General features: G+C 40.5%; 1 long non-coding RNA gene across 2 annotated transcripts in view; it reads right to left on the reverse strand.

Annotated features, from left to right (window-relative positions):
- The window catches only part of LOC146765736 (uncharacterized), a 93764-nt gene that overhangs the window by 12902 nt on the left and 52879 nt on the right, over positions 1 to 27983 (reverse strand). Inside the window, exon 2 of one of the 2 annotated variants that reach the window (XR_014949680.1) lies at positions 588 to 684. The exons of the other annotated variant lie outside the window; for it this stretch is intronic. This is a non-coding gene — a long non-coding RNA (uncharacterized LOC146765736). The remainder of the gene's footprint in view (positions 1 to 587; positions 685 to 27983) is intronic. 2 annotated transcript variants of the gene reach the window in all.

Consider the following 27983-nt stretch of genomic DNA (forward strand, 5'->3'; position numbering starts at 1 on the left):
ATTCCCACCTGGACGTGAAGGAAGAGATATTATTACAATAATAATCTGAAATTGGGCTGCCAAGTGCTTCAGTGCACAACTGAGCTTCCAAAGGTTGGGTGGTCTGGATTGACAACTGGGACTGTCCAACTCCATGTGGGAGCAGCTCAGGGGATAAAAAGGGAACATTATTTACATTTCTGGTATCTGATGAGGTGAGGAGGAATTCAAGGTCAGGAACAATGGGAGAGAAATGGAATGGCAGCAGGATGTTTCAGAATTCCAGAGTGTGAACGATGTGGGTGATGGAGTATGAGCTGGTCATGGGTTTTAACTGGGGGTCACAGCAGTGTTTGGACCCTTTTTGTTGGATACTGCCCTGCTTTTGGGGTTCATGGCATTTTGAGGGATTTTTGAAGCTCATGGGGACCTGATATTAGTCCATTTTTAGAATGCCTTGAAGGAAACAAAGAGCAGTGGAATCACCAGTTTTGAGGGGGATTACAGAAGAAAAAAAGTGAAAAGCATACTTTTCAAATGTATATGACTTATTAATCTACTTTCCCCAAATTTTCCACTAGAAATGAAATCCTGTTTTACTTAAATACCTTGGGATTTTTTCCCAGTGGCCATTTGTCTTGGAGTTTTCAGTTATGCAGATCAGACACTCGGGAAATGGAGAACATCTTCATTTCCCTGTTTGTTCTGAAACAAGAAATATTCTTTATAGCATCTGAGGGAACCTCCAAAGTATGAGAGAGACTTCAGATTATAATTTCTCCTTTAAAGAAAAGCTATTCTTTAGTATAAAGGGAAAAAAAGAAAACAAAACAACAAAACATTTGAAGACTGTTCAATCAAAACAAACTTAGCCTTGAGTGTTGTGAGAATAGAAATTTCTTCTGCCAGAAATCTTTCCTACAGGTAATGCTGTCTTTAAGTATTTTTTTTCAAATGTAACAGAAAGTAAAGGGTAAGGTTCCTACTTGTAGCATAATTAGAAAATCTTGGAAGAAGAAAGGGAATAAAATATTTTACACATGTTTTTGCAAGGTAGGAAATGGAAAGGATGAAATAATTCTAATTGGATAAAATTCCAGGCCAGTCATAATTTTAAAATAAAGAAACATTGTCATGTGCCTGTGGTTGGTCAGAGCCACAGAAAAAATCCTGAGTTCATTAATGAGAGTGAGAATGCCTACAGAGGAGCAGGTAAAATTGTTTCCAAAGCTCCTGCTGTGAACATGCAGGTTCAGGCTTACAGACAATTCCTGACACCTGCCACAGGAGGAGTTGTTGTTTTTCAGGGCCAATGGGTAAATGCAGCCAGGATGCTCAGGTCTGTTCCTTGCTCACAGTTGTCTCAATCTGCAGTGGTGATTTCATTTGGCACAGATTGCACCCAAAGTATTGATGGTAAAAGCTTCCTCAGCCCAATGTGACAGCACAGCACCTTCCCTGAACGGGTCTGGCTCCTGCATGCAGGATGTGCTGCTCTCAGGGATGCTCTGGAGTCTGTCCAGTCCCCATCCCTGCCTTGCCACAGACCGATCCTCTGCTCTGGTACAGGAACTGTGGCATCACCTCTGCCGTCTTTCCCACACTGACCTGATCTTCCTGCTAACTTCCACATTTATTTATTCCTACTACACGCACAAAATAAACAACAAAATATACCAAGTGTCCAAGCAGAGTTGTGCCTGCAACTCTGTGGCTGCAATAACTGTGTTTAAGCTGAAACACAGCTCTGTTCTGCAAAGCCTACAGCTTTAGGTTGTTTTCTCAGCCCATTCCTAACTGAGGTTCTTCATTTTACACTGTGACCACACATTACATTTGTTCTCGCTAATTAAACAGCATGACTAAAATGTGTATTGCAAATATATTAATCTGCCTGTTCTTTCCTGAAATGGTTGTTCTGTGTACCATGGGATTTTAAATTTTTAAAAAATCCAGTCTAGTTATGTTTGGCCACAGGTAGCCACATTAGATGAAAAAAGACCAAATAATGATTGATTAGCACTTATATTTCCAAAGTTTTTGTGATCTTCCATTTCCCTGCCTCCATGCTACTGAGTTTGAATTGCTTTCCTACCAGCCTGTGCATAGGAAAGTACAACCAAATATTTTCAGAATACATCTCTCACCCTCAGGATCCAGACTTGATTTTGATATAAAATGTTATTAACTTCAGCTCCCAGTACAAAAGGTCTTGATCAATAATTGTTTCTACCTGTCTATCTTATTTCTGTGTATCTTCTGGGACACTTTTGGACTGCTGCCAATACATTTTGGTTTGTAAGCACATAACAGTGTATCATACACCTCAGATCTAGGTGGGTTTATCTTATCTTTTCATTAGGTAGAAGATGGGGTTTTTTATCTACATAGATTAGATTAGTTCAAGGTCACCCTGGCAAAAAAAGGAGAAGAGAAAGAGAAAGAAAGAGAAGAGAAGAGAAGAGAAGAGAAGAGAAGAGAAGAGAAGAGAAGAGAAGAGAAGAGAAGAGAAGAGAAGAGAAGAGAAGAGAAGAGAAGAGAAGAGAAGAGAAGAGAAGAGAGAGAAGAGAAGGATAAAGCAAGGGAAAAATAACAAGGGTAATGCAAGCTGTTAGAAAGTGGAACCCATAGATTCTAATATAAATCATCCTATATCACATTTAGCCATCTCTTCACATTGTTCTTACTGATTTTTCAAGTCTAGGAATGCAAGAAACAAAAACAGACAGCCTTAAAGGGGATCCTGTGAACACCTGCCCATCCTCTGTCTCTTGACAGTGCTCCAAAAGGATTGTCACCATTTGACCATAATATTGAAAAGATCAAGTAGTACAGCCAGATGATCCTAAATACCTGGTTAAATTAATTAAATAAGAATTTAATTTAATACCTGCTTCAGTGTTTCATTGCTGAAGAAGCAAAATCACTGCAGGTTATTTTCTTTAATCTCTTTCTTGACCACAGTGGAAATATCACCATGTGTGAAAACAGAGTCACAAAAAAAGATAGCTTCTGATTTGGTAAGGTAGTACACAAGTATACCAAAATAACTAAAGAGGGGGTGGAAATTCACTTATTCTGTCAATAATTCAGTCCCCAAAGATAGTAAAATCAGCAGAAAATAAGCAGTTTGTCATATTCAGCAGCTCCATATCTCACCCATTCATTCAACTCAAAACTTATTGCTGTGTTGTTGTTAAAAATACTGACCTTGAGAAATTTTCACCACCCATGGTGATGCCACCAGGTGACAACTCACCCCAGGGTGCATATTTACCACAGGCTGTGATAGAAAAACATAACTTCCTGCAGCACTATTGTGAATATATTTGAAAACAACTCTCCTTTGGTACTGGAGAAAGAGCTGTGAGCAAGCCACCATAGGTAAAGAATGCAGGAGTCCCTTTGCCACCTGCATAACCAGAAACTTTCACCTTGAAAGAACTGGGCAGGAACTCCAAAACAGAAAAAATCACACACAACAGATCAAATATTTTTTTAAGTCACAAAATCCTGGTACATGGTAGTTTTGCTACAGCTACATTTAAGCTAATTTCTGGGTGAATGACCTCCACTTGGTGATCTGCATTTGGAATATTAGTGAAACATTAAAAATTCTTCCGGGTAAAATAAAAATCAAAGGAGTTTTTGAATGTTTGGAAAACAGCCTGGAAAAAGAGGAAGTGAAGAGAGAGCATCATGCCTGGAGGCAGCAGGGGAGGTAACTCTTCTCCTCTCCATTCTGTTGATAAGGGAATTCTCTCCCTCTCAGTGTTCATTTTCCTCACTTAACATTCGAGGCAACTTTCTGAGACAAAACATTACATGAGTCTTTGAACCCTTCATTGTCGAGAGTCAGTCTCTGACTCACCAGAAAGGGCAAAGAGCTTCCTTATAAAAATGTTGCTACCAAGACACAAATATCATCAGCTGGCTAATTGGGTGGGAGGGGTGAAGGGAGCAGGAACTCTGCAATTGGATTAGACCAGGTCTGTTTTAGGGATGGAATCCACCTCTGGAGCCAGAGCCATTCACAGCCTCAGGGAATTTTCAACCTGTAACCTCCAACTCAAGCTTCAATGGATTTAATTGGAACACAGCCCTGAACAATCATCTGGCACTGATAGGTTTTTACAACCATATATTTTTAAGACCCTTATGCTTGACACATTATATTTAAAAGAAGTTCTGCAAAGTGCATATTTCTATTAGATTTTCCCTTCGCATGATCTACATTGTTTCACAAGATCTGAGCTAAAGATGGAATTTTGAAGGCAGAGCGAGTGGGAGGCTGTGAATAGTTTATTCAAAAAAAAAGTTAATTAGAACTAAAATTATTCACCATTTTGAATCAAGCTTGGCAAATAACTTGGGCTCATTAAAAAAAAAAAAAAAAAAAAAAGAAAGTAGGGCATAGGTGACCATTCACAAAACTTGCAATTGGAGAGCTCTGAGTCCCTGCCTTGTCTCAGGGACCATCACATTCATCTCACAAGAGGAGATGTGGGTTCAAGAGTTCCTTCTGCTTGCTGCAGAGCAGGATTTGGGAATGCAGCCTCCCATTTTCAGGTGAATGCTGACATCATCAGCAACAAAGATTCCTAGCTTTTATAAAAAGAAATAAAAAAAATGGGTGACATTTTGAAATATTTAACTGGCTGGTCTGAATTAAAGATTCCAAATTTGTTTGTTTGTTTGCTTTCTCTTTTCAAGTAGAACTAATTCACTCCCTTCTCTCCCTTAAATTTACCTTCCTTTCCAGGGTGAGTCTCCTAATTCCAACAAATGGACTTCTTCTTGTGCTCTTAGGGGCATTCATCTCACCTCACTTCAGATCCCTGAATATAGACAAAATATATTTGAATTTAAACCTCCTGACATCACTTTTTCATCTAAGCTTTTCTGTGTATCTGCTGTGCATGTACATGAATGCCATGTTTAATTTCCCCAGCAGACCATGAGGGGTGATGAGCAGGGGTGCATTTCCATGTCAGTTTTCTGTGTTTGGTAATGTGAATCCCATCCTTTTTCCCCACCTAAGACTGCTTTGAAAGCAAGCAAAAACCCCTTTCATAATCTTGTATCTTTGCTCTGATACCAAGATACTTCAGAAAACACAAATTGGTAACCAGTTATTCTAGCTGTCCTTTTCTTTCCATAAATGCAAATTAAAAATACTTATCTGCCATATGAAGTCTTGGCATGTTTAAATAACTATTATCCTTTAAATATATTCCAGTGATGTAGGAATCATTATTCTAACAGATAGAATAGGCATTAAATCCACAGGGGAGTCATTATAAGATGGCTATTTCTCTCTGTTTGACCGAAGCAGCAGTTGTAATGTATTTATTCAGGATTTAGCAAATGGAATTCAATTAGAACTGAAATGGTGTTAAATTGAGTAATTCCTATTGTATTTGTCTGACAGCAGGAGTGGCATGACCTGGAAAGTGAAAAGGAACAACATTCAGCCAGGATCTCTGCAGGCACTTGTTGACACAATGTCGCTGAACAGAGATCTATCCTGCTTAACTTCTTAATCACCTGCTTAACACCTGTAATAAAAAATGAGCACCAAAAAACATCTATGGACATTATGTGATAAAATCCCACCTCAACAGAAATAATCTCATTCATTCACAGTGGCTGAAACAGAGCTTAATATTCATTGTGTATTACCGTGGTGTTTGAATCAAGTGTTTTGATATAATTCAGTTCTAGGCAATGAGAAAGAATTCAGTATTATACAGTATCTTGATTCTCTGGAAGAGTTTTTATTTAGGGGTAATGTGATTTTATGGTATGCAGCAAAATATTATCTTTTTTAAACGTGGTATGAAGGCATAAATATGTTACACATTGTTTTAGGTGTGCATCTGCACATATAAAATGTAGAAATCTACAAGGACACATGGGATGAGTATGGATAAAGGTCAAATGTGGAATATTCTGTATATAAAGAGATTGTGGTGGGGCATTGGTCAGTGTGATAACTCATGGAAGGGATGTGCCCTCCCTATTTTTGTAAAACCTCTTTGACAGGAGCAGATGGGGCTGGGGTGGTGTTTCCTGTGATTATCCATGGGGAATGCAGCCTGATGCCGTGGAGCACCAGGAGCTGCTGCTCATCACCAAAACATCATCCACTGCTGTGTCTGCTGGGCTGTCCCTCGTGTTGATCATCTCTCACTCAAAAACCAGGCTGGGAGTGACATCTGGCACATGTTGAACGTAGAGGAAAACAGAGAAAAATTGCATGAGAACAGCCTAGTAAATTGAAGAGCCTAGTTAAGGAAATTGCCCTGCTAACAACACACTCAGATACTTCAGCCACCGCCTCAGATCTTCCACAGTCAGACATTAAAACAGGGGTCAGGGTAAAGGACTTTGCACAGCGTGGACATAAATATATTTTTTCAATAATGGCAAGCAAAACAATCCTCTTGTTTCAGTCCTGAAACACAGAATGGGACCTCAGATGATGCAAAGAATTCCATTTTATTTTTCTCTTATTTCTGTGGTTGGGATCTAGCTCTAAGCACCTATATGACCTCACTCCCATTAATATTCCCACCCGTTGCCAAATCTCTAATTCAACAAAACACTACAGCTCCTGCTTAAAACTGGGCATGTGCTTTGCTGCTGGTGGCTGAAAGGGCCTGGGATGTGAGTTCGACTTAAAGGAAATAAAATGTCAGTGGAATCCTCACCCACACCCGCCGTGCTCCTGCCGAAAGGGTTCTGCTGTAATTAGCATGCAAGGAACGGATTTTCACAGGAACAGAAGTTGCTCAATCAGGTCAATAGAATTCACAGTTGAATAAAGCTAGATTTTGTTTGTTCTTTTCAAAATGTAGATGTGATTGGTGATAATAAAAGGCATTTCTGAGAGCGTTTCGGTGAACAATTTGTAGGGCACCAAATCCAAAGCTTCTTTTACAGGAAATGGATCTGTTGTACCAAATTTAATATATTTGTAATGACTCTGAACCAAAAATTGCTTCTGATGAGTACACAATAAATATCTATGCTTAAATACTGAAGTATATCATTAGGTATAACATTTCTTAAAAGCATTTTTTGACTTAAACTTCAATTTGCTGAAAATGCATCCATGTGATTTTAATATATAAAGAATTATACTGTTTAGGAAGAAGAATTATGCCTTTAGCTGCTCTCTAAAATATTCAGATGTTCAGAAAAGGAGGCAAACATATGATAAAAATCCCACTGGACACCACAGTCCCCTTTGGAGCACTGGAAAGCAGATGGTGTCTTTAAAAAACACGACAAGATCGGTCTTACAGAAAACCAGATGCTATCCATTTTCCAGGAGAGATCACTGGCAACTAATAAGTTCACACAATAAACTTCTGCTGACTCAAGAAGCATATTAAAGAGTTTAAAATAAAGAAAATTATCTAGAATATTTCAGGGGAGAAATAACCTGAGGCTCAATAAAATTCTTTTTTTTCCCACAACAATTGTCATCGCCACATCAATCCAGACCTATTTCCAAGATGAAAGGTGAAACTATAAAAGCCCAAGGAGGTGAAAACATTGCCTAGAAATTTAGGATAAGAAAACTATACTGTCTGAAAATCTTTAAATTAAAGACAAATCTGGAAGTATAGAAGACAAAAAATTGCAATGCATTAAGAGATGAAAATTAAAAAGAGATGAAAATTTGGATATATAAATAGAGTTTATCTACTTCTAAGTCCTTCAGTTTGGTAGCACAGAGTAGTTTCCAGGAAATCTTTTGGCCCCTGTGTGTGGCAATCACTCCTGGTTAAGAAACGTTTGTAAAAATCTGTGCATGACTCAACATGGAAAGAACAGAACTGATATTCTTACTCCTTATTCTTATTCTTATTCTTATTCTTATTCTTATTCTTATTCTATTCTTTAATATTACATCCCCTTTCCCCCCCAATATATCCTGATAAATTAAACACTTTTTTTTAGGAGTATATCAATCTATTCTTCTTTCTTGCACTAAAGCAGGAAAAAGCTTACAAAATCAAATTCTATAATTAGATGTTAAAAGGGAGAGTAAATTATGAGAGACTATATAATTAATGTAAGTTTTAAGAATTTTCTACATTTCTCTTTATACATTCAGAAGGAGAGAAACCATGAGTGTGAAATCCAGCAGAAGTGGATTTTCATTTGTTGTTTCCTTGTGCAGCCCTGGGTCATTTGGCCACTTGTGTTGTTGCAGGGATGAATATTCCTGAAAAAATGAGGTATGGACAAAGCACAGAAATCCCTGAGCAAAACACTTCACTCACACATAGTGGTGCAGTTCCATTAATTCTGACAGAGTAATTACAATATATAATTCAAAAAGCATCCAAAAGTTAACCTCTAAACACCAAAATGTTCTGATGTGTCACAAGTGGGGCTGTCCTGCTCTTTGCATCTGTCACTGAGATTTATCCAACTTCTAAAAACAATGTTCCAGGTGGGCAAATGGGATGCAACACTTTTGGGAAGCATTTAGGGCTGGGACACAGGGAGCACAGCGCCCTGATGGGCATTGCTGCTCTCCATGGAATGCTCCTCATCCTGGGCACCATTTTTTGCAGTTTTTTGGGTAAATTTCTACAAATGGATCTTCAGCCTAAGGACACAAGAAAAAAAAAGTTCTACGACAAAAAAATCAGTTCCTATTTCTTTTAATGTGACCTCTAGGAACTTATAACTGTTATAGGATGATAATAACAAAAACAACAATAGAATGTTTACAGAGGATTTATGAAAGAAAAACTCCTAATGTGGTTGACGTGCTCAGATATTCCAGGAACATAGGGATGAACATTTAAAACAGGCATTTCTCAGGGCCATAGGCAGTTCATACAAACACAAACCAATAAAAGGAAAGAAAAATATAGAAGAAAAAAGAATGGACTTTTCACAGACACTTCCTGACTGCCACATTACAGTCCTGCAAAAGTAATTTAAACTGAAAATCATTTCCATTGTGAACCTCTCTCAGGCCTTTCACAGGGCTCGGTTTTTCTTCTTTCATAACAATTCTGCATTTGGCTCATTTTCCCCTCCCTTCTTTCTTTTAAATCACAGTCAAACTTAGATAATATAAGTTGAAAATAGAGAGATAAAGACTTTCTGCTACATTTTTCTTATTCAGGTTAGAGGATAATTCTGTTTACTTGGTTCAGGTAATATTCCAGTTGTATTGCAAGCTGCCGCTGAAGAATGAAAAATTGATTTTTCTTCTACTAAAGTATAGCCTACATGAGCACTTATAATCTTTATGCATTTACAGTGATTTTAAAAAGGGTCAAATAGTACGTAAGCGTGTTTAAATCATGAAATGTTCTCCAGGCAGTGCTGTCTCTGGGCTCCTTCAAGCTGCAATGTCTGCAGAGGCAGAACCCAAATGCAGGCTCACAGAGCAGTGGGTGCTGCCCTGCTGGAATTTCTGACAGGCCTGGGAGGGGTGGAAGTCCCCAGCTGTGCTCTTGGACACTTCTGCCAGCTGTGGCACAGCTGCTCCAGGAGGCTCAGACAGGATGGGCACTGTGGGGTGTCCCTGTTCCTGTTTGTGGTTGCTGGAGGCCCTCTTAGAGCTTCTCACAAAAGCAGAGGACCGACAGACACTGCTGCACACTGAATCAACTCAGACCCGTGGATGGGAGATGAATTTTTCCCTTCTCAGAGAGCTGTGCTTTTCAGATCTGTTAATTTAGGCTTTTTCACCTGCTAGATCTGAATTTTCCCATTTAAAGAGTTATTCTGTGTTCACTAGAGTGAGGTTTCAGAGATTCAGAGCCAAGTGTGTGAGGTGCTGAGAAAGAAGTGCTAGATCTTTCCTTTTACCTCATTGCCTCCCAGTCAACTAAGTTTCAAATCCAGCTTATTAAAATTTGAGTCATGAAAATTACTGTCTCTTTGCAAACACAAAGCTTTGAGTTAACTTTTTATTCGCATGTCACGAAGATACTATTTATCAACTTAATTAAGGTGTAGAGAACATCAGACTCTCATTTTTCTTCTTAGCAAGCAGGTTAAAGAATGGTAAAAACTATATTAGCACAATTGGAAAGTCTGCCATGGTAGAATGTGGCAGTGGTGGGGTTGTTTTGTGTGTGAGGAGCCTGAATGCATTTGGAAGATGTTTCCCACGTGGGGCTGTCACTTTGCTCCTCGATGTGCCACGGCAGCGAGGTTCTTCAGCTGGTCTGCAGCGAGGTTCTGCAGCTGGTCTGCAGCGAGGTTCTTCAGCTGGTCTCTAGCGAGGTTCTGCAGCTGGTCTGCAGCGAGGTTCTGCAGCTGGTCTCTAGCGAGGTTCTGCAGCTGGTCTGCAGCGAGGTTCTTCAGCTGGTCTCTAGCGAGGTTCTGCAGCTGGTCTGCAGCGAGGTTCTTCAGCTGGTCTCTAGCGAGGTTCTGCAGCTGGTCTGCAGCGAGGTTCTGCAGCTGGTCTGCAGCGAGGTTCTGCAGCTGGTCTGCAGATGGGTTCTTCAGCTGGTCTGCAGCGAGGTTCTGCAGCTGGTCTCTAGTGAGGTTCTGCAGCTGGTCTCTAGAGAGGTTCTGCAGCTGGTCTGCAGCGAGGTTCTGCAGCTGGTCTCTAGAGAGGTTCTGCAGCTGGTCTGCAGCAAGGTTCTGCAGCTGGTCTCTAGAGAGGTTCTGCAGCTGGTCTCTAGCGAGGTTCTGCAGCTGGTCTGCAGTGAGATTCTGCAGCTGGTCTGCAGCGAGGTTCTGCAGCTGGTCTCTAGTGAGGTTCTGCAGCTGGTCTCTAGCGAGGTTCTGCAGCTGGTCTGCAGCGAGGTTCTGCAGCTGGTCTCTAGCGAGGTTCTGCAGCTGGTCTCTAGAGAGGTTCTTCAGCTGGTCTGCAGTGAGGTTCTTCAGCTGGTCTCTAGCGAGGTTCTGCAGCTGGTCTGCAGCGAGGTTCTGCAGCTGGTCTCTAGTGAGGTTCTGCAGCTGGTCTGCAGCGAGGTTCTGCAGCTGGTCTCTAGTGAGGTTCTGCAGCTGGTCTCTAGAGAGGTTCTGCAGCTGGTCTCTAGTGAGGTTCTGCAGCTGGTCTGCAGCTCGCCCCGGCACCCAGAGCGCCGCAGCCCCGTCGTGCTGGGCAGGGAGCAGAGCCCAGCCTGGCAGGGCTGGCAGCACCCACCAGCTGCTGCGGGGCAAACAGCCCTGGAAGCACCCAGGGAGCTGGAGCTCTGCAGCCCCTCGGCTGGAGAATCCCATTCTGCACCCCCATGCCTTTCCTTTGGAGAGGGAAAATGATCTCCATAATGTCCACCGGTGGATTTCCCCATGCACATGAGTCCCGACATGATGCCAGCTTTGCTTCCCAATCAAATATTCCAGCTTTAGAGCTATCATTGTTTCATTCACTTGTTTGGCATTTACCTTCCTTTTGATGCTGATATTGCCTGACATATTCAGTCAGTTGTTAGATAGAACAATTATTCCTCTTAACTGCTATTAGAAATGCCATCTATTTCCTTTTGTTAATTCCTCTGTGTCAAAGTTATTAACTATCCAATCAACTAATGTTGTAACTGCTGCACATTTCTCTGCTGAATGATCTGTATTTGCACCAAATATAAAAGGCAAACCCTCACTCTCTTTCCAGAGGCCAATCTTCTTCTCACAGGTCAGGATACATTCCATCTTTTCCTTATTCCGTTCCCACAGCTCAACATTTTTAATTTTATATTATATTGTCAGAGAGCCTGTTTTGTTACTTTGTCTTGGTTTTTTTCTTATACTATCAAGCACAGATCCAACTGCAGAATGAAAACTATTCAAACTATTTATAAAAAAATTTAAAGAATTTGCTTATAAACTACCAAGAAGATGCACATTGCAGCTGGTGACACAGATTGCCTGTGGCACTGGCTTCCTCTACCACCCACTTATTTTAGCAAATAAATATGGTAATATAAAATCAGGGCTTGAATGTGTAATCTCTGGACTTTTTAAGCCAGTTTTTGTTTGTGTCACTGCAGTATTTTGAATATTGTCAAACGTGGATCCTTGCAAAAGGTGTGAGATGGTTGGGCAATGCACAGATTTTAACCAAAAAGTGAATACCTGGAAAAGTTAAGTAATAAGGAAAGAAAAAAATTCCATGTTTATTAAATAATTCAGAATTTAATGGGCAATCTTAGCTTTAGAGCACTTTGCCAATTTAGGGAAAGTGTCCATGTGCATCAGTTGATTTGACTAATCTGAAATATTATTATCAAACCCACAAAAGCACCTTAATAAAGCATTAAATGTCTGCTATCCCAAAAGGCAGAGTCCCTGCTGATCTCCAGGAGCAGCTCTGTTCAGGAGCCCTGCTGGCCCAGGCTGCTCTGTCCCTGCCTGGGAGGGGAAGAGGCTGAGCCACACCTGCCCAAACCTCACTGAGAGGTGCCAAACCTCCCTGCCAGGAGCTGCTGCCTCAGCTCTGTCTGTCAGACCTTACAGCAACATCAGGTGATGGAGTGGAGCAGGGGAAAGGGAAAAAAAATCATCCTGCAAGCCCTGATGTGTTCCCCAGACATAATTTGCTGGGATTTCCCAGGGACTGCCTAACCAGCTCTGCACTCTGGGCTGATCCATGGTGAGAGCAGCATAAACCCTGAATTAACAGAAGTGACAATTCAATCTCTTTTTCAATCAGATGTCAAGAAGAAGCTTCATCATGACAATGCAAAGAGACAGTGATGGACAGCCAGGTATTTATTAGGTTTTGCTACCAAAATGTTGTATTCTGTGTCTCAAAAGGTGTCTCGGTTACTCTGGGAAGGTAACTCTGCTTTTTGGGGAGCCTGTTTGACCTGCCCTGCGCTGTGAATGATCCCTTACTGGATCATTCAATATAAAGAAATGCTTTATTCACTTTACAACTTCAGCAAGGTGAGAAGTAACATCTTATGATTTACTGTCTCCCTTAGCAGCGAGGCATAGCACAAGTGCCATCCATCTCTGGCACAGAGACTGTAAGATTTGCCCCAGCATGGACATAAATTCTCTATACATTAAATATCAGGAGTTCTTGAGTGTTACTGCTCTTTGTCAAAATAAAACCATCTCCCAATAGGAAAGGGACATTGTAAATTAATATGAAAACAAAATTGCTCAGCAACTTTGCCAAAGTGGGATATGGTACAAAAACCTCTTTCTTATGGAGACAGAAAGAGAAAATAACAGCCCTGCTGCATTCATAATACTAATGTAATCAAACAATAACTGCTGCTATTAGTGTGAGAACACCTTGTCAGGTGCTCTTCCAAAGCTTGTCAGAAAACCTGTGACAGGTTTTGTTGTGACTTTATTTAACACCCTAGTCACTCACTCTGTCATGATTTGCTTCTCACTTGTTACTGTAGGTGTTCCAACCTCTTGCACTTTGATGTTTCACAAACTTTGCCAGCAGTATATTGGATTTGTCAACCAATTCTAAACTTGTCAAGTTTCTGACCATAACTTAAACTTACTTTTTCCTCCCTCAACAGCAAAACCCAAGGAAACATCAAAAAAAAGCCAACAAGCCCAAACTCAAACTTATCTCCAAAATGCAACCAGTAGATTCTTGGCAGCTGAACTTAACTTCCCTCTCAGCACTCCCTCCCAGCTCTTCCAGCTCTGACCCCTTCCTCTCATTCTCTCCTCTTCCCTTACAATGAATTTGAGCAATTTAAACAAAGCATCTCCTATTCTCTTACTCATCAGCAGTGTGCAATCCCAAGAAAGAATCAGGGGTCATTTGAAAGGCAAAAATGTTCTAGAATACATTAAAATCATGTTAGACTTGGCACCTTCTGAATGCCATGAACATGTTTTGGATATTTTGGGGGGAACAGTGTGAACTGACAATAATCCACAGACCACATCCTGCATTTCAGAGGTAATGAAGAAAGAACAAAGTAGAGAAGCAATTTGTCATTTACTCTCAGGTGGAGGGTGCAGGACTCAGTAAGAATCCCAGGGCATGCAGATAACATGGCTTTTCTATCAGAACACCATTTCACCACTGTCTTTGTGTTAAACAGAGTAATTAGTGCATTGGGAGCCCCAGCTGAGAGCACTGCCTGTTCTGGGGGATGAGTGCCTCTATTAGTGCATCATATCTATAAAATCCAATCACATGCAGGGCTGATGCCAACAGCTCTAGTCAGAGCCCTTTCTCCTGAGGACCCTTCTCCATTCCTTCCTTCTTGTCCAATGAAGATATTACTCCTTGGGTACTAATTATACATCAGTGAGGTCTAAATTACCTTCTTTTATTCTGCAAATGACAGAGAGAAATGGGCTCTGTACCCCACAGTCCTGGGGGCTAGTTTCCAGAATTATTGCACATTTTCTATGCAGCTCTTTTGTTTTCCAGGTGCTTCAGTACTGATGTGTTGCAACACTGTGTAAATTATAGTTTGCAAATGAGCAATGGGGACTTGCACAGTGATTTAGAAAACAAAGAGTGTCTTTTATCCTGGGGAGAAAATAAAGATAAAACAGGCTGAAGGCCATGTGGAAACTGGAGAGGCTAAATTGTAAGCTGAAGTTATCAATTTTGTGTTCTAAGTCACAAACAGGTTAAATATCACTGAAGTAAGATGGTGTAAAATCTGCCCAATAAATGGAGTGCAAAGCAAAATATGTCTCTTCTTTTGTTTATGTTCTTCAAATATATTTTATAAACAAAAGCGACTATGTCAACAATTTATGTTCCTGTGTGGAGCCAAAAATTCAAAACAAACCCAGGACACTGACTTGTACCTCTCCTTTAAAGGAGCATGGAAGGAAAGGCAATGACTCTTGCTTATGAAGATTTATGTGACAAGAGAACCAAAGAGAGAAGGCAGAAGAAAGCACCACATACAGCTTAGGAGAACTGGCAGGCTCAGAAAAACTTAATGAGCAATTTGGGGCCAATTAATGACTGGAAACAGCCAGGAGTGATAAGCAAAAGAACTTTCCACTGGGGATCACAAGCGCTGCATGTTCTTTGTGGGGTAAAAAAAAAAAAAAAAGAAAAAAGACTGCATCAAGATGATCTGCATTCATCTGTTTCTCTTGTTAAATGAAATAATCTGCAGCATTTGAAACTATAAGATTTGAAATATAAGATTTATACTGTAGGTACAGTGTCTTAACCCACCTCCACTTTTATATGTGACCTCTGTGCCAGACCAAAATATTTATGGCATGAATTATCTATAAATATATACACATATATATGCATACATACATGTATACAGGACATGATTTATTCATTATTCTTAGGCATTCTGGATAAAACAAGTGGAAACCAGTAGTGGAGGAGATGCATTTACAGTGACAGAGTAAAAACTGATGCACATTATTTATGAAGCCTGTTCTGTCAAAGTGTGTTGGTTTTGATGATCCTACTTGAGTCAATGCCACCCTTATCTGTCAAGTGAGACACACACCAATCTCCGAGGGAGAAAAAAGGGCTCCCAGAAATGCACACCTTATTACAAATAAACATCAAGGCACGGTCAGATGAAAACACAAGCCTTGGTATATGTGTGTTTTAATTGGCACCAGCCAAAAAAAAAAAAAAAAATGTACCCAGCATGTGTGTGCACAGCCCTGCAGCCACAGAGGAGGATTTGCAGTTTGGAAATGGAGGTTTATATTTTCATTTCTGTTGGCACTGAAGAAAGCAGAGAAATAACTGTCAGAAAACTGGAAAGCAGCAAGAGAAATGTAAACTTATTCCTCTTATTTGTCAGAAAATAAGAAGTTCAGATGCATCTTGTCATCAAAACAGTTTTGTTCCTAATGTTTCATTTTTCCTCCTAGTAGTTGAGGACTATTATAGAAACTAATAGAGGTGGGCAGCAATCTGATTTTCTGTTGTATGTGTCATTCTGAGATTTTGACAGGTTTTAGGTTTTTACAATTAAACAAAACAAAATGAGAAAAGAAGTTTATTGGAAATGAAAATCTGATTTGTGGGTAGTTGAAATGTGTCATTCAGGTTCCAGAGATTTATATTTTCTAACAGGATAATCCACTTTCAGTTTTTCACAAAGAGAGTGATCAGGGCTTGTTTCTCTGTGAAACATGTTATTTTGATTAATGAGAAAAAATGGAAAAACATTTCACTAAAATATTTTTGTTGGGCAGAATTTAAATTTTATGTTATGCAGGGACTCTGGCTCGGAGCACTGATATATAGCACTACAAAAATGAAGGAAGCTCCATGACAGCATTAAGTTAATTCTGGATTTACTCCAAAACCCCTAAGAGCAATATTTACTTCTACATTTTTAATAAGAAAAAATGTGCACAAGGTACAAAATATCTTCAGAATTACTAATAAGAAGGAAGAACAAACAGAAAAGAGGACTGAAAAATACTGCAGAAAGGACCCACTCATGAAACAACATTTTGCATGGAGTTTAATGAAGCAAACATTGGAGGTTTGAAGAGATGACAGCAAACATCCATTTCCTGTATTTGTACAAATACAGTTTCTAAAGAACCTAACTGGAGATTTTCTCTTGACTGAGAAAATCTGTGACTATTACAGCAGGAGAGGTAATTATTTCTGCCCTTCAAATTTGCGGGTATTCTTAAAAAAAAAGTTAAATCCTCAATTTTTTTTTTTTATTTATTTTTTTTAATCACTGATCATTTTTCCCATAACCTCCCAGAGAAAGATCCTCAATCAGGGGGTTGTTTGTGAAAATCCAAATATTGTTTTCAGTCAAAGTAATCAATTCTTGGGCAAAACCTTGCCTCCAAATTGCACTGGCTCAGCTCGGAGCAATGCCACTAACCCAGGAAACTCCAAAGCTTTTCTCCTTTTCAAATCTGTAACTATTTTTGAAATCAAGCCTTGCACTTCACTTTTTGGCTCTCTGAGTTAATCTTGAATCTCCATCAACTTAAAACTATTTTGCATCAACTTTTACAATGCCAGCATGTGGCTTTCTAAGGAAGAGCCCAGCAGAAAATTCCTCTGAGCCATCAGGACAGATCTGCCTCCCTGGGCTGACAGGGACAAAATCCCAGCAGAGATCCCTGATGGAAACACACATCTGGGGCAGGACCCTGGTGTCTGAAGGGTTAAAGAAGCACAGCTCCTCCTTGGGTCATTCCCACCAGCCAAAGATGGGGAATTATTTGTAGGACACCCAAACTCCACAGAGTTCTGCAGCACGCAGGGCCCAGGAGGTCACTGAGGGGGAGGTGACATTTTTGAGCTTTTGGAAAAGAAAGGTTGGGGATAAGCTGGGGAGACACAAACCCCCTTAATTACTCATTGTATCAAAGCTATTTGTGAACAATCACACATGCAGAATTTATCTCTCTTTGGTTGGTAATATTCTGTTTTCAGACCACTCAGACATAGAAACAAGTTTTTTTCCCAGTGATTCATGTTGCAGAAGTGTTGAAAGTGAAGCCAGATCTTATTAGCACAGTTTTCCTTTTCTTCTTGCAGACTTTGAGCTCAGTAGGTCATTTTGTGCTACAGCTAATATTTGTTCTGCATAAATTTTATTCAATTTAATAAATATGATTCAATAAATATAAAGAAAATGAAGATCCATTTTTAAATAAACTGGAAGTGAAGATTAATGAGTGTGGAAGCATGCAAGATTGCTTTATGCTTTAAAGCTAGGATTGCCCAGAAAATTTAAAATTAGAAGTTTAAGGATGTCATGTAATTTTGCATCCATAGATGTGCCCTCACCTCATAGCACAGTTCCTGCAGTGGAGATCTTCAGTGACTGGCAGGTCATATAATTTCTCCCCTCCCTTAAAATGCCTTTTTTCATCCAAAGAAAATGTTGTTAATGGGATTAAAATTAAAACAAAAACAAAAACAAAAACTTAATATTCTTGTTGGGACCAAAATGTGGCCTTCATTTTAAAGTGACTAAAATCAGCTGAGATTTTATCTGATGAAAATGGAGAAGCTGGGCAAGTCTGTCTGTGGTTTACATGTCTAATGAGAAGAAAACTTATCATCTAGTGCCAGCTGTGAAAAAAACCAAGCAATTATCACCTCTGTATTTAATAAAGAGAGAAAGGAAAGCAAAACAATAACTGTGGATTTGTTCCTCCTGCCACGTCAACAACAACAACCATCCCCTGAAGTAGCTGCCACGTGTTCAGGAAGCACTTTCAACCCTCACTGTAGAACTTGAAGTAGTATTTTTAAATTTAAGCATAAGCATAATGTTGAATTTTAGAAACAGCAAATAGTACTTTCCAATGGAACCCTCTCTATTTATAGTGTTTTCCAGAGAGTGTGCAGACTCAGAGAGGAAGGCAGCAATATTTACAAAAAATTCACCATGTGAGAAAAATGTTAAGGAACAAGTGTAAAACATGAAGAAGATGCATGTAAATGTCTTTATAAAATACACCAAAGCTGTTAATTTTCTTATGGCCAAAACTACTTGCTGATGGCTAGAGGGAAAAACTTTCTAAAGCATTGAGTTTGCTGGGAACAAGAGATTGATTTGTATTTGCTAACTTGGACTAATGAAGGCAACTGCCAATCACGCTTGTTAGGAAGAAAATATCTTGCAGCAGCTAAAACAGAGCTAAAAAGCTAAAAGGCAATTCAGTGCTGGGTGCTGTAGGTATGGAATATGCTGCATACCATGATCACAGCTGATAAAATGTGCCTGGAGTGCCCCAGCTGTGGTTAACAAAATGTCACTGAGCTGCTCTGGAGCCAATTCTGCCACCCACACCCTGAGCAGAGCGAGCACCAGGGTCTGTGCTGGTGCTCCAGGTCAGCTGAGCTGAGGCTGTTTGAGCAAAAGCCACATTAAATAAGTTCATATTTTCTAATCTGTTGTTCTAGGGCCTGATACTCCTTCAATTCCTCCTGGTTTTATACCAGATAAGCAAAACTGTCAAGCTCTTGTCATTGAAAAATTAGGCCTTGTGGCTTCCAACTATGCACAGGATTGGGACAACCTCCTCATCTGAGCTCCAAAATAGTCTCTAGCAGGTTAGAAAGGCAGAAAGAATGAGCAATGTAAGGCTGAATTTCATTCCATGGCAGAATATTTTCATTCTGCATAACATTTTATCAGTTCTCCTCTCTATTTCACTATTGAAAGGGATTTTCCCCCCATTCTTTCTTTCCTGATGCCAATGATAATGGAGTTTGGCTTTTCTTTTTTTTAATCCTGGCATGATAATTTTGCAGTAATCGTTTATAAATCTCAGCATGTTCTCAGAAAGTAAATGATGGCATAATTTATCACTATTGAAAATACATTTTTTGCCATGACAGTATAATTAGACATTCTTTTCAGGAGACATATTAAGTATATACCAACGTATTAAAGCTACTGTGCTGCAGATCTATTTAGTTGATTTATTCCTTGTCTCTGGCTTCCTTGCCTTATCATGATACCCACACAGTTGTGCATTCTCATTGCAAGAATATAAAAAAAGACTCAGGCAAGGAAGCAACACATTGTAGGAAACAGTATCTGTAGCTTAACTAATTCAAGTGGGAACAGGATGCAATTTGGCTGCACTTTTGTATCAATTCAGAGCGCATTAATTATGCAGTGATCAAAATAATTTCCCATGCATAATGCTGACCTCATTCACTAGAGGGCAACAAAACCCCAGCTTAAGAAGCCTCCACCTTCTACTTTCAGTGACGGAGCACTTTTAATAGGACGTGGCGTGGATTTCATCATGAACACCCCATTAATTTTACAGAAGTGCAGAGCTCTCAGGGCAGGCTGGGGGACAGGGAGGATCAAGGCTCCCAAGAGGTGCCAGGAAGGTGCTGCTGGAGCCCCACAGCAGATGGGTGGGGGTGTGCTCATCTCTCTGAGCCCTCCTCTCTCTGGCCCAGGTTACCCCACTGAGCTCTGCTCCACAAACCCCCCTGCACCTCGGACTGCTTTTGTAGATCAAAGCCTGTGTGTTTACCCAGAGATCATAAAGATACCAATGTTCAAGCCACTTAAACGGTGGCAATGAAAACCTCTCATCCATCTGACTGGGCTTTGCTTTTGATCACAGAGTTTTGGGGCTGTTTCCTGCCTGGCTCTGCCCCTGAGCTGTTTTTTCTGCCATCACCTTCTCGCTCTGACTAAAGAGAATGAATATTTTCATGCTTAACCAAACTGCAATAGAAACCCTTTGCTTGTAATTTTTGAGGATGTTTGTTAGGAAGTCTGAAAGAGTTGATACTATCTCTGCCAACAGTCTAACAACTAATTAGTTTACTATGGTCCACCACGTTAGCTCTGCTAATTTAATTTTGAAAAGTTCACTCTGCATAATAAAATCTGGTAGCTGGATCTTCTCCTCCAGTTGTAAATAAGAAATAGCTATTACTGTTATGGTCTGTTGAAAAAGGGCTTCATACACTGTGAAAAAATGATTACACAGACACAGACCCAACCAATTGAAAAATAATTATGTGAATTTGTCTTTTGTCCTCAGATGCAAGTAATGGCTAATGCAAATAAACTGCCAGAGAAGTGTTTTATGTGCCTTTTATAGCATGAATAGGAATACATTTAACCCATTTTTGATGAATAGCTGATTTTGTTTTCCCCCACTGGTTTTGTTAGAGAAGACAATTATTATGACCAGATGCAAATACCCATTTCTTAAAGCACTTGCTCCCAGAAACACATCCTTGGCCTCTCCTTTAAAGGGGTCCATCCCAAGAGGTGACCAGATATAAACAGATGCATTCCTGTGTTTCAGAGGCAGTGCAAAGATTAGGAAGGGATGGGGAGGTGCTCAGGAGGGAAGAGATGTACAAATACATTTTTCTATTACACAGTTGACAGCCCCTTGGGAAAACAAGTCTAAGAAATGTGCAACCTTGAAATGTGTGCACGCTGCGAGGGATATTTTCAATGTGAACCCTGTGTTGGGGCTTTCAAAGTCCTTAATCATTTGGCTCTGCTGGGGAAGAGGGATGTACTGAGGCTTCTAAACAAACAGGAAGGTTTGGTTTTGATGCCTTCTCGTCCAGAAAGGCAGAGTGGGCTGTCCCTGCTACACCCCCTGGGCAGGGCACTGCAGCCCCCACACTCTGAGCCTCCTTAGCAATATTCTCCTGCACACAGTGCAGCATGACACATCCCCTTCCCACCAAAGAATTAACAGTTTCCTTTGAAAGGCAACCCATTATACAAAAGCAGAACTAAATAAAAAAATACTCCAGAGAGAGAACAGATTGCTAGATATAGATTAGATGTGCAGCCTAATCCTTCACGAGCATTAAATATTTAACATGATCACAACACAGGTGACAGGAAGATGTCCGCATTGTTTAATTAGACTTAATTAGACATAAGGAGAATCTAATACTAATTCAGGTCTAGCTTTTCAATTGATTACAAAACTCTCTTTTTAAAGTACTTTTGTACCCAGAAAAATGTATTATTTCCTTCATTAGCTGGGGAACCCTTGCCATGCAGTGCTCAGAGCCCATGAAGAGACGATCTGCTGTACTCCAATGCCCATGGGTGAGAGTAACTTTTCTGCACTGGGTTAAGGACAAAGCCAGAGGACTTGGCACTTCCAGCAGGCTGGAACACTGAGCTCTTTTGGCCGTATTTTGTCTAAGCCATTACACTCAGGACATCATTTTTTTCTATTACCTCTTTTATGGTCTTATTGTTTACAAGAAAATAGATAGAGCATTTAATTATGAGATGGACTTAATGTTCTATAACAATTCCTGTATGCAATACATTGCCTCTGGAGCTCAGCTCACAACTCACAATAATGCGACAAATGAAAAAACCCAAACTAAACAGTGTAACAGAGAAGATGTTTTGCAAGAGGAGGGTGATATCTAATGCCATGAATCATTCCCTGATAATATTCTCACATCTCCCAGTTAAAGTTATGGTTCAGAACTGTGTTTAAGCACAGATGAATGCAACTTGAGTTGTCAAAGAACCAGGAAAAATTTATGCCTTGTTGTTTTGTTTCCCAATAATCTTATTTAGTGACATTAAGTGGAATAGCCTGATAAAGGCCCAACCTAAAAGGAGTATCCTCATAATTCAATTAAAAATTTAAGTATTATTTTCTCTCTACAAATTAGAAGTTTGAAAGGATTAAAGAAGTGAAGGCATAACCATCCTAGAAATTAATTAATCAATCCACTGAGCCCCAGCTCTGCCAGGCAGCAGTGAACAAAGTCAGTTCCAGAGATGACCAGACTCAGTTGTTGTTGATGTGATATTCTATATATCATTGTGGTGCCTTAGTTCAAATAATTTATTGATATAGTACTGAAACCAGAGTACTACAGCTCTATGCTTTTATTGGTAGTTTCTTGGTTTACCTGATGCTGTGGCTGCTTTCCTCCCCTGGTTTCTGGGTTACTAGAACTGATTTTTGGGAGGGGGGATACAGGTTGTGGAAATGGCAAGTGCAGAATTTTGGTTTCCAGATGTGTGTTCTCTGATCAGAGCTGGAGCTGCTGTCATCAGCCTCAGTGTGCAGGTGTGTGCTCATCTCACAGACGTGAGGGAGGGCTTGGTACCCTGCACATGCACAGGCAGGAGGTTCTGGCTCTGGATTTGTGGGGTAGAATCTTAGGTCTCTTCCTTCTTTAAAGAAATTAGACCCATACTGAATTGCTGCTATAAGTTTGGAACAAGAAATAGCAAAACACTCTCAAAAGAGTTACAACAATAAATACCCACAATGTGGGTAAGTGACACAAACCCCTGGTCACACACAGCAAAAGATTGTTTTGTTTTTTCTTGCTCCTTTCTGGCAGAAAGAGGTTGAAGATTTTTGCTTTTTGCTCAGGTAACCTTTGTGATGTGATGGTGATGAATCACCCTACTTACCTTTCTGAGGTCTCAGTACCTACAGTTTGACATGTTTCTGTTTGCTGATGAAAGCAACAACCACACTCATGGGGCAGTACCTTAGTCACTATTGTCCCAGCCAAATTGTGGTAATTGAGTGTGCTCTGGAAATTACCACACTTACAACGGAGAATAGATAATAAGGTCACAGGAAATAAATTTTAAATTATGGCCAAAAATCAAGGGAAATTTTTATTTTAGTCAGTTTTTTTCTTTTTTTTTTTTTTTCCCAAGAACAGAAAAAAAAATAATGGAAACTAAATTCTACAAAGATAAAGATGAAGGATGTCAATCAGAGAGAAAAAATCATAGGGAAGTACTATAACAGGAGGAAAATATTGGAAACACTGAAAATTAATGAGCAGCACAATCTTTCTGCATATGAAGTACATGGTATTTAAATTCTAGACACAGGAAACTAAATGTTGTGTGTTGAGAACTTTTTCTTCCCAGGAATTGGAGGACAGTTGGGATCATTAGCACCCAGCAGAAGGTATCCAGCACCTGAGGGGAGGGAGTGAGGCCACAGGGATGATTAATTCCCAGTTACACAAACCCAGCTCAAGGTTGATGTAGTGCATATATATATTTTAGGGCTCTCCTCTATAGAAGGTACATTGACAAACTAGAGACACTACTGAGGAGAGCAATAAAAATGATGGAGTGGACACAGGGCTTGTCCTAGGTAGTCAGGCTGGGTGAAATGGATCTGTGCTGTGAGGAGGAGCAGTGACAAACAGGGGACAGATGGGTTACAGGTGTATAAATGACTGAAGGTTACTGCCTGATACTCCAGCCAGAGATTAGTGCATTTCTAGAAGCTAAACACAAATTCCAGAAGGCTGTGATTCAGCCAGAGCAGTCTCTAAGGGTGTCAAGACCATCCCAGAAAGATTCCCATGGTAAGATAACACGTAAATATATCAGTGGCACTGCTTCCCTTGTGTCCTGCCCTCTGGAGGGAAAGGAGAGGAGCTGATCCCCACCAGGAGGAATCCCTGGCTAATTCTGCCATCCCCAAGCCCCAGAAGAGTCACACCTGCAGGGGTGGCACGTCCCTGGCTCCAGCACCACGGCTGTCCCAGCTGAGTGCAGCAGCAGAGACTGGCCACAGCTTGGGCTCAGTTCTAAGGCAAAAAAGGAAGATGTCAACGCAGTAACAGGAAAACAACTTAATGATATTTTCCTCGTGATGGGTCCAGTACCAGCAGAGAGCAAGGGGCAGAAAGGAGGAACAGCAGCACTGAGAGCCCTCATGGGTGCAGTGCAGACAATTTGGGTGCCTTTCCTCCCTCATGGCTAAAATCCCAAATGCCTCCAACAATGTCCTTTTAGAGCAGCTCGTGTTGAATGTACACAATCAATGCCTTAATCCAAATGCAATGATTCAGCTTTCTGTTTCGGAATATGCCATGATGTGTGGGGTTTTTACCTTCTAGAAACTGCTTCAAGCATGAAGAGATCAGTGCAGAGCAAACTGCAGATATCAGATCTAACACATCCTTTTGTAGGTTGATTTCCATGGTGTGTAGGTTTCAGCTTTACCACAGCCCCTCCCTGGAGGACATCTGGAATCCTCAGCTTTGTACCAGAGTTTCGGTAGGGGAATATTAATGTTTAAACTATAATGGGCCTGACTTAATCTGATTTCATTAACATTTTATTAACAGCTGTGTCTAGGCAGTCATTGTAATCATTTAACTGTATTTCAGGAGTGGGGTGGGAGGGTTTGAGCAATTCAGGGGAAATGACAACTCAAAGTCAATTCAGTCCTGCAGTTTTTCTCAAGCACAACTCATACACAGTCCCAGTTCAAGTCAGCTGGCCATTACCAGGACACAGCATGTGCTGTAATTTATATTTATCTTCTGACATTCCTGCCCAGTGTAAGCCCCAGGAAGAACAACATATTCTGGGGCTGTGCTAGGCCCCATTGGCACATAGTCAAATTTATATTTATCATAAAACCCCACAGCCTGAAATGAGCTGTCCATAAAACAAAAAAACCTCCGAGCACTAATGTCTACCACAAAGCTCTAAAGCTACTCCAGCTGTTGATGCACTTTGAACTGCTGAACTTTGTGTTGCAGGAGAACCAGCTAGAGACCCCTGTTTTTCTAATTACCAAATCCCAGCCATGCAGACACTTGAGAAGCCCCCTCAGCTCCTGGCTGCTGTTTGGGGACAGCTGTGGTGCTCCGGAGCCTCCTGCAGAAGGCAGAGAGGTGCAAACACACCAGACACTGCCGAGCAGAGGAGCTGCTGTTGGCTGGCATCAGACACCTTCAGCAGCTGCTTGTGCAGCCACCAGGGTGTGAAGCCTGAGGAGAGGAGGAGAAGGGGAGCAGGGTCTCTCTTTGGTGCCATCCAGCTCCTCAGCTCCCTGCACGATTTGCAAGCGAACGACAGAATTTCTCCCCGTCGTTGTCGCAAATGCAATCCAGTGTAAAATCCTCTAAGACACAACATACTCCAGTACTTCATACTTAAACTACCTCCAGTTATTCTGAAGCTCCTAAGCTTTCAGCATTTCACAACACAATCATTTCTGGATCACAGAGAGGAAAAAATTGTGCATACTCTACAGCACTGCATCAAATTCTGACATTTTTAAAGACTAAAGGACTTGAGAAACAACCTTCTGCTCCCTCCCCCTGAGATAGCAACAAACAGCCAGAACTCAAACATAAAATTAAATACAGTTTATCTCCTCCATGACATCTCTATTATATACAGTGAATTGGAAGAAGTTTACAATAATAACTTTCCCTCTCTAATATGATACTTATTTCAAGCACTTGAGAACAGAAAATAGCTCAGAACATTCTCGCTCTAAGCCTGAGACCTCATTTCTCGTTACATTCCAGCCTGAGTCGTAATTCTTATCCTGGTTTATTCAAGAGCAAGCACTCCATCTCCCACATAAATTCTTCTGGATTTCCAAGAACATTGATGCCAGCTGAATGTGACTGAAATAAGTAAACCGTGGGTTCAGTGAGAGGCTTCTGCTACCACAGTGGTTTAGTTTAAGACTGAAATTGAGGAGCAGTATGGTAAACTCACAAAATGCAGGCATCTCTGAAGCACTCTAAGGGTTTGTTCAGGTAATCCAAACCAAATTGGTGCTTTGAGTTTTGTGCTTAGGAAAACCAAATTTCCCCAGTTGTCCCATTACTTATAAGTCAGAAGAGAAATCCCAAAGAGCCAAATGCTCCTTCCAGGCACTTCAGTGCCCAGATCTGCTCAGCTCATGCCCTGTTTATGATTCACTGAGGTTTCATTCAGCCACAGGACTCTGAGCCAAGCAGTTCTGACCTGCATCCACCCAGAGAGTCAAAGGATGTTGTTCCTGCTGTATCTTTCTTCTTGAGCTTCATCCAGCTTTTCTGCTCAACACACCTCTCATCAAGCACCACCACATTAGTCAATGTTGCCAACACTGTACACTGTCAAATTAATGCTGTTAAGCACAAGGCCTTTGTTTACAGTGTGAAAATAAGCTGTTGTTGAACAAATGAGAGGGTAAACATTTACCAAGCCAGAGAAAAGACTGCACAGCTGAAGCAGGACTGAGGGTGCTGCATTCCCTTCTCCTTTAAGAAAAACTTAAAGGCACAGAATTATTTCAGTGCAGTCACTGGGAGTAGAGTGACTTTTCATGGTTAGTTTTCTTCATGGGACTAAGTGAACTTGAGCAAAGCGCCAGGAGGAGCAGAGCTCTCTGAAAATATTGAACTTGAAAGCAAAGATGCTCCGTGTAAAGATAATGGGCTGATGGAAGAGACATCCCGATAACACATTTACATGAGGGCTGGGCTGAATATAGCACAGAAAAAAAGAGAGATAGCACATCACCCTTGGAAGGGAGGTTTGGCTCCTTCACATCACTGCACTCCTTCCCATGAAACCCTCAGCTGTGCTTCTGTGGTGCCTCCGAGGAGGGAAAGCCTCACCTCACATCCCCACATGTATCAAAATCTCCAAAAGCAACCCAAGGCAAAGGCTCCACCACGAGTCTGCTGGCTTAGGGACAGCTAAAAGCAAGCAGAGTGGTGGGAAGCTTTAAACACTCCCATTTCCAGCACATTTGTGAGCACCTTGGGCCTTTCTGAGAGCAGAGGTTTTGTGTGGGTCTTACTGAGAGCAGTTTTCTCTTGTGACCTCATTTAAGTCAATTGGATATAAAGGAGCAAAGTAAACCAGAAATATAGGAGATGTATTTTTAGCAATCTGAATTTGGACCTCCTTTATTCATCACTAAATAAAACTTGAATTTTGGAATTCAAGATCATTACCACAGAGACTGTCCACGGAAGATGTTATTACAAGGAATGAAGAGTCCTGGACTGCTTGTCATGGCCTAAACTCACTGTGCTGATGAAATTTGTCCTGCCCCACACTGCATCTGCGATGGGAATAAATTATAAAACAGGTCAAACCCCAAAAATATACATAATACAAATACTTCTTTAAGACAATGACTTCCTATATGCAGGTGAACTCTGGGAATCCAAAGGTTTGGACTACAATATCCAATTTATTTATAGACAATAACTTACTGATATTTATGTGTATGGAATACCATTAATATAAATCAGCTCATAATATTTTGGTAGTGATATCAGTCTAATTTGAATTTTATATTGCACAGTAAAATTGAATGCTAGACTTGATTTTTTAAAAAGTAATTAATGAGCTAAGCTACCTGAGAGAAAAACAAAATGATGATTATAATTAGAAGTGTTCCATGGCTGCTACCAACTGTTTAGATGTACTTACAGGTAGCATTTCTAATTAAAACCCTCTCAATGCTGAGACATCTCTCTGTTCATTTGTTATTAAAAAAAGTGGAACTTTTTTTGCATTAAGAAATCCCTTAATAGAAAAATAATAGAAAAAGTTACATGTAATTACATTCTCTGTGCTATTTGTGGTGAGAAGTTCCTGTGAGAAAATGAGCTGCAGGTGTGTAAGAGTAAGAAGTGCTGGCTCTGACTTCACTTCTTTGGAGAATTCCACCTGGAAAGGACTTGGGATTTAGGCTGGCATTTTCAGCCTGAAGGGGTTATTGGGATTTTGGGGTGCTTAAGTCCCTGGAGACTCTGTGAAAATGGTATCATTTGGGGGACAGAGGAGGAAAAATAAATCACCCTAAGTTACTCTTGGAAA

Source organism: Lonchura striata, chromosome 20, assembly GCF_050655825.1.
Source record: "Lonchura striata isolate lonStrDom1 chromosome 20, ASM5065582v1, whole genome shotgun sequence".
In the NCBI taxonomy this organism is placed as follows: Eukaryota; Metazoa; Chordata; class Aves; order Passeriformes; family Estrildidae; genus Lonchura; species Lonchura striata.